Here is a 12,615-nt window from a genome sequence, read left to right as displayed (position 1 = left end):
GTATGTTCCAATCAGCTTCAAGTCCCGCCCCTTTCGGGGCAACTTTCAGTCTACTCGAAGTTGCACTAGGCTGTTCTCGTAGACTTGCATGTAAAATCTATTTTGGTAACTTCAGGCCATTCGGTCAATTGTCTATGGGGTTTTGGGACATGCACCGAAAGGGGCGGGACTTGAAGCTGATTGGAACATACTCCACAGAACACTAGCTGATTGGACTATGATATACGCCACAGAACACTAGCTGATTGGACTATGATATTCAGAAGCAACACTGTCTAGAAGTCATAGAAAAAAAATCTCTCTCTTCTCCCTTTGGTGGGGAGCCAGCCTCCCCTGCTTGAGGATATTACAACTGGACCTATTACCGAAGTCAAACTTCGTTTGTGGTCGCAATCTCCGCGCAATCTCCGCGGCTGTTAGGCTGCTACTGTTGGTGTTTTGCGAAGCCAGAATACACAAACTCGACCTGAAGGTAAGAGAGTCAGCTAAGATAAAAGCTACTTCAAACATTTAGTAATATCGTCAGCATGGTACGTTTTCTATTGTCGTCTTTTAGCTTGTTTGTTTATGTATTCAGCACACGCACACACACACACACACACACACGCACACACGCACACACACACACACACACACACACACACACACACACACACTCACACTCACACACTCACTAGAGGGGATGAAGAGGTCTGTACAGGGGGGTAGGGGGGATGAAGAGGTCTGTACAGGGGGGTAGAGGGGATAAAGAGGTCTGTACAGGGGGGTAGAGGGGATGAAGAGGTCTGTACAGGGGGGTAGAGGGGATGGAGAGGTCTGTACAGGGGGGGTAGAGGGGATGGAGAGGTCTGTACAGGGGGGTAGGGGGGATGAGGAGGTATGTAGAGGTGGGTAGGGGGGATGAAGAGGTCTGTAGAGGTGGGTAGGGGGGATGAAGAGGTCTGTAGAGGTGGGTAGGGGGGATGAAGAGGTCTGTACAGGGGGGTAGAGGGGATGAAGAGGTCTGTACAGGGGGGTAGAGGGGATGAAGAGGTCTGTACAGGGGGGTAGAGGGGATGGAGAGGTCTGTACAGGGGGGTAGGGGGGATGAGGAGGTATGTACAGGGGGGTAGAGGGGATGAAGAGGTCTGTACAGGGGGGTAGAGGGGATGAAGAGGTCTGTACAGGGGGGGTAGAGGGGATGGAGAGGTCTGTACAGGGGGGTAGGGGGGATGAGGAGGTATGTACAGGGGGGTAGAGGGGATGAAGAGGTCTGTACAGGGGGGTAGGGGGGATGAGGAGGTATGTACAGGGGGGTAGAGGGGATGAAGAGGTCTGTACAGGGGGGTAGGGGGGATGAGGAGGTATGTACAGGGGGGTAGAGGGGATGGAGAGGTCTGTACAGGGGGTAGAGGGGATGGAGAGGTCTGTAGAGGTGGGTAGAGGAGATGTAGAGGTGGGTAGAGGTGATGAAGAGGTCTGTAGAGGTGGGTAGAGGGGATGAAGAGGTCTGTACAGGGGGGTAGAGGGGATGAAGAGGTCTGTAGAGGTGGGTAGAGGGGATGAAGAGGTCTGTACAGGGGGGTAGAGGGGATGGCGAGGTCTGTACAGGGGGGTAGAGCTATTCTCATGCTAAAATCGACTGTAAATCCAGATTTTAAAGTTGATATTCTTCCCCGTGGAGCATGCCCCCATAACCTGTGCCCCACCCAAAATGTTTAGCACCAGCCGCCACTGATACAACTTTTATTACATGGTAGATAGATACTCACTCCTAGAACAGTATCTGCTATGCCAGGGGTGGCCAACCCGTTGTCAGCGTTGCCAGATGGGGCGGGTTACCGCCGAATGGGCTACTGGATTTAGCGGTTATAGACTGGTTAGGCTGTAAAATTGTCAAACCCATCTGGCAACCCTGCCCGTGGTTCGCGAGCCGCATGCGGCTCTTTAATCCATTCATTAAAGGTGTGTGGCTCACTCTCTGTGGCAGTGTTCGGAATGGCATACTAGCATACTAAATTCACAATAAGTATCCGAAAACCAGCCGACCATTTACACAGTATGCATACTGCCTCCCAGAATGCATTTCGCCGGGAGTGGCGAATTTAAACCTCCATTTTAAACCTCCATTAGATGTAATTTTGACTTTACAAGTGTTAACATGTCATTTTATGAAGTTTTTATATGTTTTCAGGCGAGAAAGTAACCACATCTTGTAGTGTTACAGTTTATCCTACTGACTTGAAGTCAGGTAGGCCTAGCTGGGGCAACATGGGTTTGTGGGAGCCACGCCTGTACTCTGCTACTAGTGGGGGTAATAAATATTATGTGCAAAATGTTAGGGTAATCGTTCACTTTTTCATAAAAGCACGAAACTTGGTACACTTGTACAGTTTGTTGTCCTGAATATTTTCAGACGTGGAGCCCTCGAAAAAACTCCTCCTAGTGGCCATGGCGGGTATTTTCCTTTCCGAATTGTGTATTTTGCTTCATATCTCCTGAACCAAACATGATAACACTGAACAGATGATGTCTACCCCCATGTTTTGAAGGTCAAGGATTACAATGATACCATATACAACATCATAAAGTGTTCTGGTGAATAGTTAGTGGTGAAATCAGTGACGTTGTGACTGAGAATGATTAAAATGAAATCGCAGTATCTGAGAATATGCATATTCAATATTGTGAAATATGTGTAAAGTTATAGATAGATAGATAGATAGATAGACTTTATTTGTCATTGTTACAGTACAGGTACCAAACAACGAAATTTAGGAGGGGAGGCTCCCCTGGTGTTTAAGAAAGGAAAAAGAAACACATTTTGGAAAAAGCATAGATGCATAAAATCACAAGAAGATAAAGAGCTGGTTTACATCAATAGAGGCTATGTACACAATCCACTGTACTATACTGCACAGATAGTCAACTAGGGTTGTCATATTGCACAAGAAAGTATTTTTTCACATTTTTTTTTTAAAGTGTCACAGTTTGCAGGCTTGAAAATGTACATGTTTGTGCCTCAGCACTAGCTGCCATTACAATCCGTCCGGACTTGTCCTGGGCCCAGAACTTAGGCCTTTTCTGTGTTCAGGGCCTTGACGGCCCTGTGGTAGAAGCAGTTCTTCAGTCTGTTTGTCTTAGCGGCCGGGGTCCTGTACCTCCTGTTCGAGGGCAGCTTGACAAAGTGTTCGTGCCCAGGGTGGGTCGGGTCCTTGGAGATCTTGGAGGCCCTCCTGAGACAGCGTGTTTCGTACAGCTTCTCCAGAGAGGGGAGGGTGGCGCCGGTGATCCCCTGTGCTGTTCTCACGACTCTCTGTAGATCGTTTCTCTCCGCTGCCGTGCAGCTGTGGTACCAGTTGGAGATGCCGAAGGTGAGGATGCTCTCCACTGCGCCGTGGTAGAAGGCCACGGTAGAAAGTTACGCAATACAGAGACTTATTTCATAGTTGACAAGCTAAGTAATTCTTTTTTTAAATATATATTTTAGAGAGAGAGAGAGGGGAATTCAAGCACTTTCAATGACCCATGTCTATTTTCAAAAACTTTTAAGACCTTGATTTCCATGGGAACCTTGTTTACCAGTCCAATAGGCACACGCAACACATTTTAATTAACCAAATCCTTTATTTATGTTTCAGACAGACTCAATAGACATGGCATGTTAAATACAATTTACACAATATAGGCTGGCAGGGTATATACAGGAATCTTGAGGTTAATTTCAATACCTTTCTAAGACTTTTTAAAGACCTTGTCAATATTTTTCCAGACCTCACCGCCACTTCAAGCTGTAACCGTTTACATCAGTGACACCTTTAACTTAACAGTTTGAGTTCGCAATAGATATATCCACTTACCACTATCCTGGTGTCGTTTTTCATTGTCTTCTCGATTCTTTTTTGGTGACCAGAAATGTGAGAACGCTTCATGATTGCTGCTGACAGTTGAGAGGAGAAGGGGGCGGGGCTAGAAGTCAATTTCAAGATAGAAGGGGGCGGGGGCCCACTAGGGGGGTTTTGGGGCAGCGGCGTGGATACTGCCAATAGTGGTTACTGATATGGATGTCCGTGGTGTTATAGATCATATAATAACATATAATAACGCCGTAATTGCAGGGAATACTTTACCAAACTAGCTATTTCACAATGAATTGGAGGCCCTTTTTGTTTGGTGGCCCCAAGCAATTGCCTTGGTTGCCTCTATGGACGGGGCGCCTCTGAGTAGCACGGCACAGCCCCCACTGAGAGGCAAAGATGATGTCTCAGAGGTGGAGGAGAACAACAGCTACACCGGCAGCAGTGGGGCTAATTAATAAGTATTAAGAAGTCTTATTACGATTTTATGAGGTCTTGAATTTTGTAGGTATTTTTCTGAATTAGACTCTGTCCAAAGATTTTGAGTCCTAAAAACTTTTAGTAAAAGTTCGTGAATTTAAGCACCGGCATACAGTATACAGCGGGCTAGTGGAGAGTGAGTTGGACTGGTGATCAGAAGGTCATGAGTTCAAATCCCACCTGGGAACACCACGACTAGTGCGCCCTTGAGTAAGGCACTTAGCCCAAGGGAGTCCCTGTAATCTCTAATTGTAAATCGCTTTGGAGAGTTCAAATCCAACCCATGCACTGCTAACATAATCTATCCTGTCTGTCATCATCGCTATCCAATCAAATGACAAATATGAGTGGGAATGCTCCTTTAGTCATCCTTCAGGTAACAGCATGTCCTTGGTCCTTTCCCCCACTTCAATGACCTGAAATCAAATCAAATCTATTAAGCAACGGTTCCCTGGTTAGACAATTTATATAATAATGGATTGATCCACAAAGCCTCAGTTTACCATAACTCAACACTGTAGTTCTGACAGGGATAACATGTTTCATCATAGGCTTGTAGAAGGGCTAACTACTCCCTTCACATCAACCACATTGTAGCCATTTCAATCAGAATATCTTATGACGTCGTTTACCTTCTCGTTAGCCATTAGATTGACTTGCTGTATTTTCACAGTGGTTCTCACATCAAGGTGGCCAGTCCTGTAGACAAAATGTACTGTCAATGTTTTGCTTACGTGATACTACATGTACCAAGCACGCATTCAGGGTTATGCATTTCTCAGATCAGCTTTTGCCATCGACAGTTTCGCAGTTTTTTCGAACACTAACTCCCTTTGCTTCCAGTTGACGCCAACTCTTGTTCTTGGCAAAGAATCAAATCAGGTCGTTTTTATTAATTTGACAAACTGTTTACCTTCTCATATCCCGTTGGAAATCACATGTTGCCTTTTCAGTGGTTCACTTCCCACATCAAGGTGTGACCAGTCCTGTGGAGAAAATAGTTTTGTTTAATTGTTGCTTCCCAAGATACAATAAACACCAAGCACACGTGGTTATGCATTTCTCAGATCAGCTTTTTCCATCGTCAGTTTCGCATCAGACGGCACTTCCTATGCAGCGATTTCATCTTTGAAATGATCAACCAGATCAACTAAAACACCCTAGGCCTAGAGGTTATTTCTGACTCCACCATTTAGGTTTGCAGCACGTGGTCAGCCAAGACACGTGGTCAGCCAAGACAACTCGTGAGCTTAGAATGATAAGGTTCTATCTCCGTTTAGAATGATAAGGTTCTATCTCCGTTTAGAATGATAAGGTTCTATCTCCGTTTAGAATGATAAGGTTCTATCTCCGTTTAGGGCAGTTCAGAGATATTGAGCGTCAACGTTTTTACATTCCATTATGTTTTGTGAGATGGAACCTTTGTATTTTATTAATTAATAACTAAAAAATGTCAGCATTTTTAAAATAACACCACACAGGCATTAATAAACACCTAATGGATCAGATTATGTAAAAAAAAAAAAAAACTCAATTTTGACAAAAATGGAGAATATAGAACCTTATAATTCTAACGTCACGAACTGCCGTAGATACTTACTTCAAATCGCGCTCATGGTGGCTCGTCGTCATTGGACGTCGTAGAGTGAGATCTACTCATTGTAAAAGTATCTAAAGAAGGCCGCATATTATAGCCAAACGCAAAATAAACTCAATGTCTGGTTCACTAGCTCGCTAGCTGCAGGTCGCCGTGCTCCTCCGTTCGTTGTGAAAGGCTTCCTCAGCGCGCATGGCGGCTATTTATACACAGGCCTACGTCATACATGTCATGTGACTACTCCCCGACCAGTGGGGAGCAGGGTTGCCAGATTGGGCGGGTTACCGCCGAATGGACTACTTTTGATCACACTGGGCCGGAAAGAAAATGAATCAATGAATGAATGGTCTTTATTGTCATTGCTACAGTACAGGTACCAAACAACGACATTTAGGAGGGGTGGCTCCCCTGGTGTTAGGAAAGGGAAGAAAAAAAAACTTTAAAAAAAAATGTTTCACAAGAAGGGAAGGAGCTGGTTTACATAAATAAAGGCTATGTACACTATCCACTATACTATACTGTACAGATAGACGACTAGGGTTGTCATATTGCACAGTAGTGTTATTTCACATTTATTTAAAGTGTCGCCGTTTGCAGGCTTGAAATGTACATGAAAAAAAAGCATTTGGGCGGTTGTGCTGGATAAATTGCATTTAGGCGGTATCAAAATGTCATGTCAGTGCCTGAAAGTTACAAAATGCAAAAGTTAAAACACACACCTTAGTAGCTGCTTGCATGCACACACACACACACACACACACACACACACACACACACACACACACACACACACACACATGGAATGGAATGGAATGGAATGGAATGGACTTTATTTGTCATTGCTACAGTACAGGTACCAAACAAAGAAATTTAGGAGGGGTGGCTCCCCTGGTGTTAGGAAAGGAAAAAGAAAACACATTTTAGAAAAAGCATAGATGCATAAAATCACAAGAAGGTAAGGAGCTGGTTTACATCAATAAAGGCTATGTACACAATCCACTGTACTATACTGCACAGATAGTCAACTAGGGTTGTCATATTGCACAAAGAGTATTTTTTCACATTATTTTAAAGTGTCACAGTTTGCAGGCTTGAAAATGTACATGTTTGTGCCTCAGCACTAGCTGCCATACAATCCGTCCGGACTGTCCTGGGCCCAGAACTTAGGCCTTCTCTGTGTTCAGGGCCTTGACGGCCCTGTGGTAGAAGCTGTTCTTCAGTCTGTTTGTCTTAGCGGCCGGGGTCCTGTACCTCCTGTTCGAGGGCAGCTTGACAAAGTGTACGTGCCCAGGGTGGGTCGGGTCCCTGGAGATCTTGGAGGCCCTCCTGAGACAGCGTGTGTTGTACAGCTCCTCCAGAGAGGGGAGGGGGGCGCCGGTGATCTTCTGTGCTGTTCTCACGACCCTCTGTAGCTCGTTTCTCTCCGCTGTTGTGCAGCTGTGGAACCAGTTGGAGATGCCGAAGGTGAGGATGCTCTCCACTGCGCCGTGGTAGAAGGCCACCAGTATCTCCTACTTGTTGTGTTGTTTCCTGAGGCATCTCAGGGTGTATAGCCGCTGTTGTGCCCTCTTGATGGTGCCTTTAGTGTTGTCCTTCCAGGCCAGGTCATCCCGCATGTTGTGTCCCAGGAATCGGAGGGTTGAGACTCTCTCCACGCTCTCTCCGTCGATGAGCAGGGGCTGGATCTCTGACTTTTTCCTCCTGAAGTCTACGATGATTTCCTGGGTCTTTGACTTGTTCAGCAGCAGGTTGTTAACCTTGCACAGCTTGCTCAGTTGCTCTATCTCATCCCTGTACGCCGCCTCGTCCCCCCCCGAGATGCATCCCACCACGGGGGCGAATTTAGGGGCGAATTTATGTAAAGTTATACTATTAACGTATGTGTAGGGCATACAAATATCCGTATGACACCATATCTTAATAAATACCTAATAAATTGTACAAAATGTTGCATGGTGGGGATAATGCTCATTTGTTGTGAATAGGAAGACACTTTTTTAAATGTCCATTTCAGATTGTCAGTTGTTCCAATCGACACAAAAAGTGTAACTGACTTATTGAGTTATCTTCATGATTATCGAAACATGTTGTATATCAGTTAGACTTTCGTCACCATAATATTATAGCATAATAACTATATTGAGCATAAGTAACAACCCTATTCTAAACAAGAGGTTTGGTTACAGTTGGGATATGGTTAAGGTGTGGTCATGGTTAACTCTGTTGGCTGGGCAGTCGTGGCAGCTAGCACAGAGAAACAACAGGAGGAGTATCTCAGAGGACTTAGAGACATTCGTGGGGCGCTTAGGTGGCATAGCGGGTTAAGCTCTGACCATGTAACCGCAGGGTCCCCGGTTCGATTCCGGCCGGGGACATATCCTGCATGTCATCCCTCCTCTCTCTCTCACCCATCCTTCCTGTCTAAAAATATTCACTGTAACTGTCAATAAAAAGGAAAAATATGAGTGGGACTGCCCCCCCCCAAAAAAGAGAGGAATCGTATGTTTATGGTTATGTTATGGTTAGAATAGGCTATGGTTAAGATGTACAGACTCATACACAAACAAATTACCTGGTCCCTTTATGACGTTGCACCTAGTGTGCGTTCCGGCACTCTCAGAGCAAAATTACGAACGCAGCCCAAGAAACGAGAGGCAACAATGAAATTATATTTATCACTGCGATGTGGTTTAACTAGCCAACTCCGTACTACGTTAGCGGAGCGAGTTACGTGTGAAATTAGCATGCTAGCATGTGTTTTCATATAAAATTTTATATATTATATAGCTGACTAGTGAGCCTGCATCAACCTTAATGCTATTCAAGTGCAAGAAGATGATATTAGTCTTCGCAGTTTAAGATACACACGTTAATCTGCTGCTGGAGTAAACACAGCGCACTAGAATGACGTCACAGTCGCCACCTAGTCTGGAACGCACGTCGAACGTTCGAACGATTAGCAAGAGGACTTGGCAGTGCCAGGTTTTGGCATGACAGCACCCCAATAATTTGGGGGGGCTCTTAGTCTCAAACTGGTTGGCCACCCCTGTTATGCAATTGAAACTATAATAATAATAATAATAATAATAATAATAATAATAATAATAATAATAATACATTAGACTTATATAGTGCTTTTCTAGACACTCAAAGACACTTTACAAACTGAAAAGATTGAGTAGTAATAATAAAAAGAAACAAAATAAATAAAATAAAGTATAGGGGTCTATTTAATTTTTAGATAAATCTAAGTGTCTTTGTAGGACAGTTAATTTTGTGTTTATTATTTAATTTATTATTAATTAATTTAATTTAATGTGGTGTGTGTCCACTTAGCCAGTGCTGCCATTTGTAAGTGTTTAAGCCACAAACTCAGTCAACACAGATATCCTTGGTTAAAAGCTTTTTTTTTATTGGTTACAATATCAACTCATGGCAACATATCAGTATCACCAAGCCACTGTACAAATACAAAAAAAAATCTGGTGTGAAAAAGACTATAAAAAATTATTCCATAACAAGTGAGTATAATTTCACACAATAGCACTGTAAGAGAAATCATGGCACCAAGTCCCTGGTTTTCACTGGCTTTTAAAACACAACAAAATAAATAAAAGTAAAATCAAAAAAGAAGACTGTTGGAATAAGATCGAAGAGCCAAAAGGCAGTGCATTAATTTGTGTCGGTGTTGTTGTGGTGATCATCAAATGTAACACTAATCATCAGAAGGAGAGGGGGGGACGACGACTTCTGGTTCTCTACAGTGTGTTTCTACATCTTAACTCCTCCGTTTTTCGATGTTGTTAGAAATTGAGACGGTAGTGTGTAAAATGGGGGCAATCCTCTTCACAATGTTATTGGAGATTCAACCTCAAACCTCCGTCCACCAAAGTACACCAAGATGCATGCTGGGTTTTAACATCCTCACTGTTGTGTATTATTGACATGTTCCAGATGTATTATTGGCATTGGGACATTCAGCTATGGAGGAGCAGGACACGATAATCCTGAACTAGGGAATTCAGGGGGGTATTCCATCAACGTCGCTAAAGGAAAAATCCAGGTTTCTTTTTTGGATAAATTTCGCAAAATGTATCAAAATAAGCCTGGATTTTCCTTTAGCGACATTGATGGAATACCCCCCAGGAGGATTGAAAACCAGCAGACAGTGCACTCAGTGCAGTAGCACAGCGACACACAAGAGAGGTTGAGCACATTGTGTTGTAGACCACCTCAGAGGTCCCCGGCTCGACACTAAACCACCGGTGAAACTGTGGCGTCTACTCCCTCCAAGTCCACATTATTAATACTGCAGAGAGAACTGTAATAATCTGGTATCTTTGTGCCGTTCTCTGTCTTCTGCTAGTAAGGGTTACGGTGCGGTATTCCCCACAGGTGACGGCGTCTGAGCTTTAGTATCAACATGAGCAAAAGTGTCAAAAGTTGCTTGCATTGGGGGGGATGGTCTTGGCAGCCATGTTGGTGAGAAAAAAAATACAACACTTCAATCCACCATTTTGTTGTTTTGTCATCTGCCTTTTTCTCGTGTCACGACGAGGAGTCTGGAGCTCTCGTTGGATCCTTCACAAGTGGACTACAGTAATTCATTTCATGTCAGAAATGGAGAGCAAAAAAAAAAAAAAAGTTGAAGGAACCTCATATAAGGTTGAAGGAACATTGATTACTTCTGGGGGGGGGGGGGCAGGCTATTATGGAAATGACACTGATGTAATTCAGATTTGATTCAAGGATAAGGCTGGCACCACCTCGGTGCGAGCGAGCAAGCAAGCGAAAAAACCCAAAATGAATTGTCATGTTGGCATATGTTCAGTTCACAGCTCAGGGTCAGGGGGGTAACATTGGCACACATGCAAAAGTAACACTTAACATGGTCTGTATGTCACCCATGTGGATCAGTGAGAATTTCCAACACTGATATGCAATACATGTTACATCCTCGGTACCTCACGGATGTCTTTTGGGGGGGTGGGGTGGGCGGGGGCGGGGGCGGGTATTTAAAATGTTCTCTCAAATTAATTAATGCAAAGCCAGATATAAAAGCAGCTAAAAACGCACAACTAATAAAACATCCACTAGAATCACTGTATGATCAAATGGTTTTTTCTTTGTAATCAATAATAAATACAACAAATTGTACGGTAGAAAGCAGAATAGTATGAAATAATGTACAGCACTTTTTCTGAGAAGCTATCGAGCTGCTGCAAGGTGGTCAGGTGGTCATCTGTGAGCTTGCCTTAGTGTTAACTACAGTATTAGGTAAACTCATATACTTCAAATTAGTATATAAGGCTATGTGCTTGATTGATTACGTTTTACTTTGAAGTTTTTGGTCGTAGTAGGTCTCGGCCTGGCTCTTTACCCCAGCACTCTTAGCACCCCAGTATTTAAATACCAGACAATCAACTGTGTGATTAAACAGTGGAGCCCTACAAGGAAACAGGTTCTTTAGCTGACTGCAGGTGGGGCGGGGGGGGTTGAAGAAAGCTCAAGACTTGTACTTTGTAGACTGTTTAGTTCCTATGTTGTTGTAGTCAGTGTTGGTAAAGGACTTGGCTTCAGTGCGTACAGTAAGGCAGCGCAGACACTCTTCTCTTGCCACCAACCATTCTCCTCGTGGGTCCAACGTGTGTATCGATACTTTCACTAGGATGTGCACTCAGAGAGAGACACCCAGGGGGGGTGTTCCATCAACGTCGCTAAAGGAAAAATCCAGGCTTATTTTTGATAACTCTCACCAGAGTTTCCCTTAGCAACGTTGATGGAATACCCCCCAGAAGTGGCAAGTGTTTCGGTCTTGCCTACAAACCAAAGTTTTGGAGAAAGGAAGATGATCGATGCGAAAAAACTAACTAAGTCTTGCGAGAAATACTTCCCCTCTATCTGTGAATTATGTTGCATGTGCTCTTTGCTTACATTTGGACTACAGTTGTGTGTGGGTGTGTGTCTGTGTGTGTGTGTGTGTGTGTATATTATCTAGCTCTCTACCAAGTGTACTTTCTTTGCTAGCAATACGTAACTGTTCATAACATTTGTTTTGGTGAGAAAAACACATTACACGTGTTAAATACAGACAAAACTTTCTTAAGAAGCTTCTTTTTTTTTTCTCTTTTTTTTTTTTTTTTTTTTACAGGCTCATGGCGGCACCGGTGTGATTCCGAGTGGCTGACGAGATTTCTGAAGCAAAAGGGTTTCGTCACTCAACTGACACCTCGTTGACGGCAGAAAGAGGACAAGAACAAATCCCTACGGTCGATTAAAAACATCGTGAGTAGCGATCACAGGCACCGTCCTCCTCTCTACCGTAAGCGACCGTCGAGACAGAATCGTTCTCCGTCTCTCACAGCTCAAACGAGGAGCCGCCGTCCTTCCATTCAATAATGTGATACTTCTCTTCCTGACTGGTACAGGCCAGCCGGTCAGGTCTCGGTACTGCTCTAGTCTTACAGGCTTGAAGGAACAACAATCTGTTATAGCCCAAGGCTCCTGCGGCCTTGCTAACACACCGCTGTGCCCTCATTCAAACCTCCTCCTGTGTCAGTTTCCGGGACCTCTGAGGTTCTGAGACCTATTTCCGAGTCCCCGAGTCTCCCTGTCTCCATCCTCTGTGGAAAGACGAGACCTTGTGGGCAGCTCACTAAGTTCACCGCAGGCTGGGCTGCTGGGGGGGGGGGGGGGGGGGGC

General features: G+C 44.2%; 1 long non-coding RNA gene across 1 annotated transcript; it reads right to left on the bottom strand.

The window, feature by feature from the left end:
* Positions 1-3,612: 3,612 nt before the first annotated feature.
* LOC308158887 lies at positions 3,613-6,068 on the bottom strand. The gene is made up of 4 exons (XR_013937472.1): positions 5,917-6,068; positions 5,230-5,302; positions 4,949-5,015; positions 3,613-4,732 (listed from the first exon to the last, which is right to left on the bottom strand). It is a non-coding gene; the product is annotated as an uncharacterized lncRNA (long non-coding RNA).
* Positions 6,069-12,615: the final 6,547 nt, after the last annotated feature.

The sequence above is a fragment of the Nansenia antarctica genome (genome assembly GCF_963989245.1).
Source record: "Nansenia antarctica genome assembly, chromosome: 1".
NCBI classification, from domain to species: domain Eukaryota; kingdom Metazoa; phylum Chordata; class Actinopteri; order Argentiniformes; family Microstomatidae; genus Nansenia; species Nansenia antarctica.
Note: the sequence above shows the minus strand (reverse complement) of the source record. Positions and strands in the feature narration are given on the sequence as shown.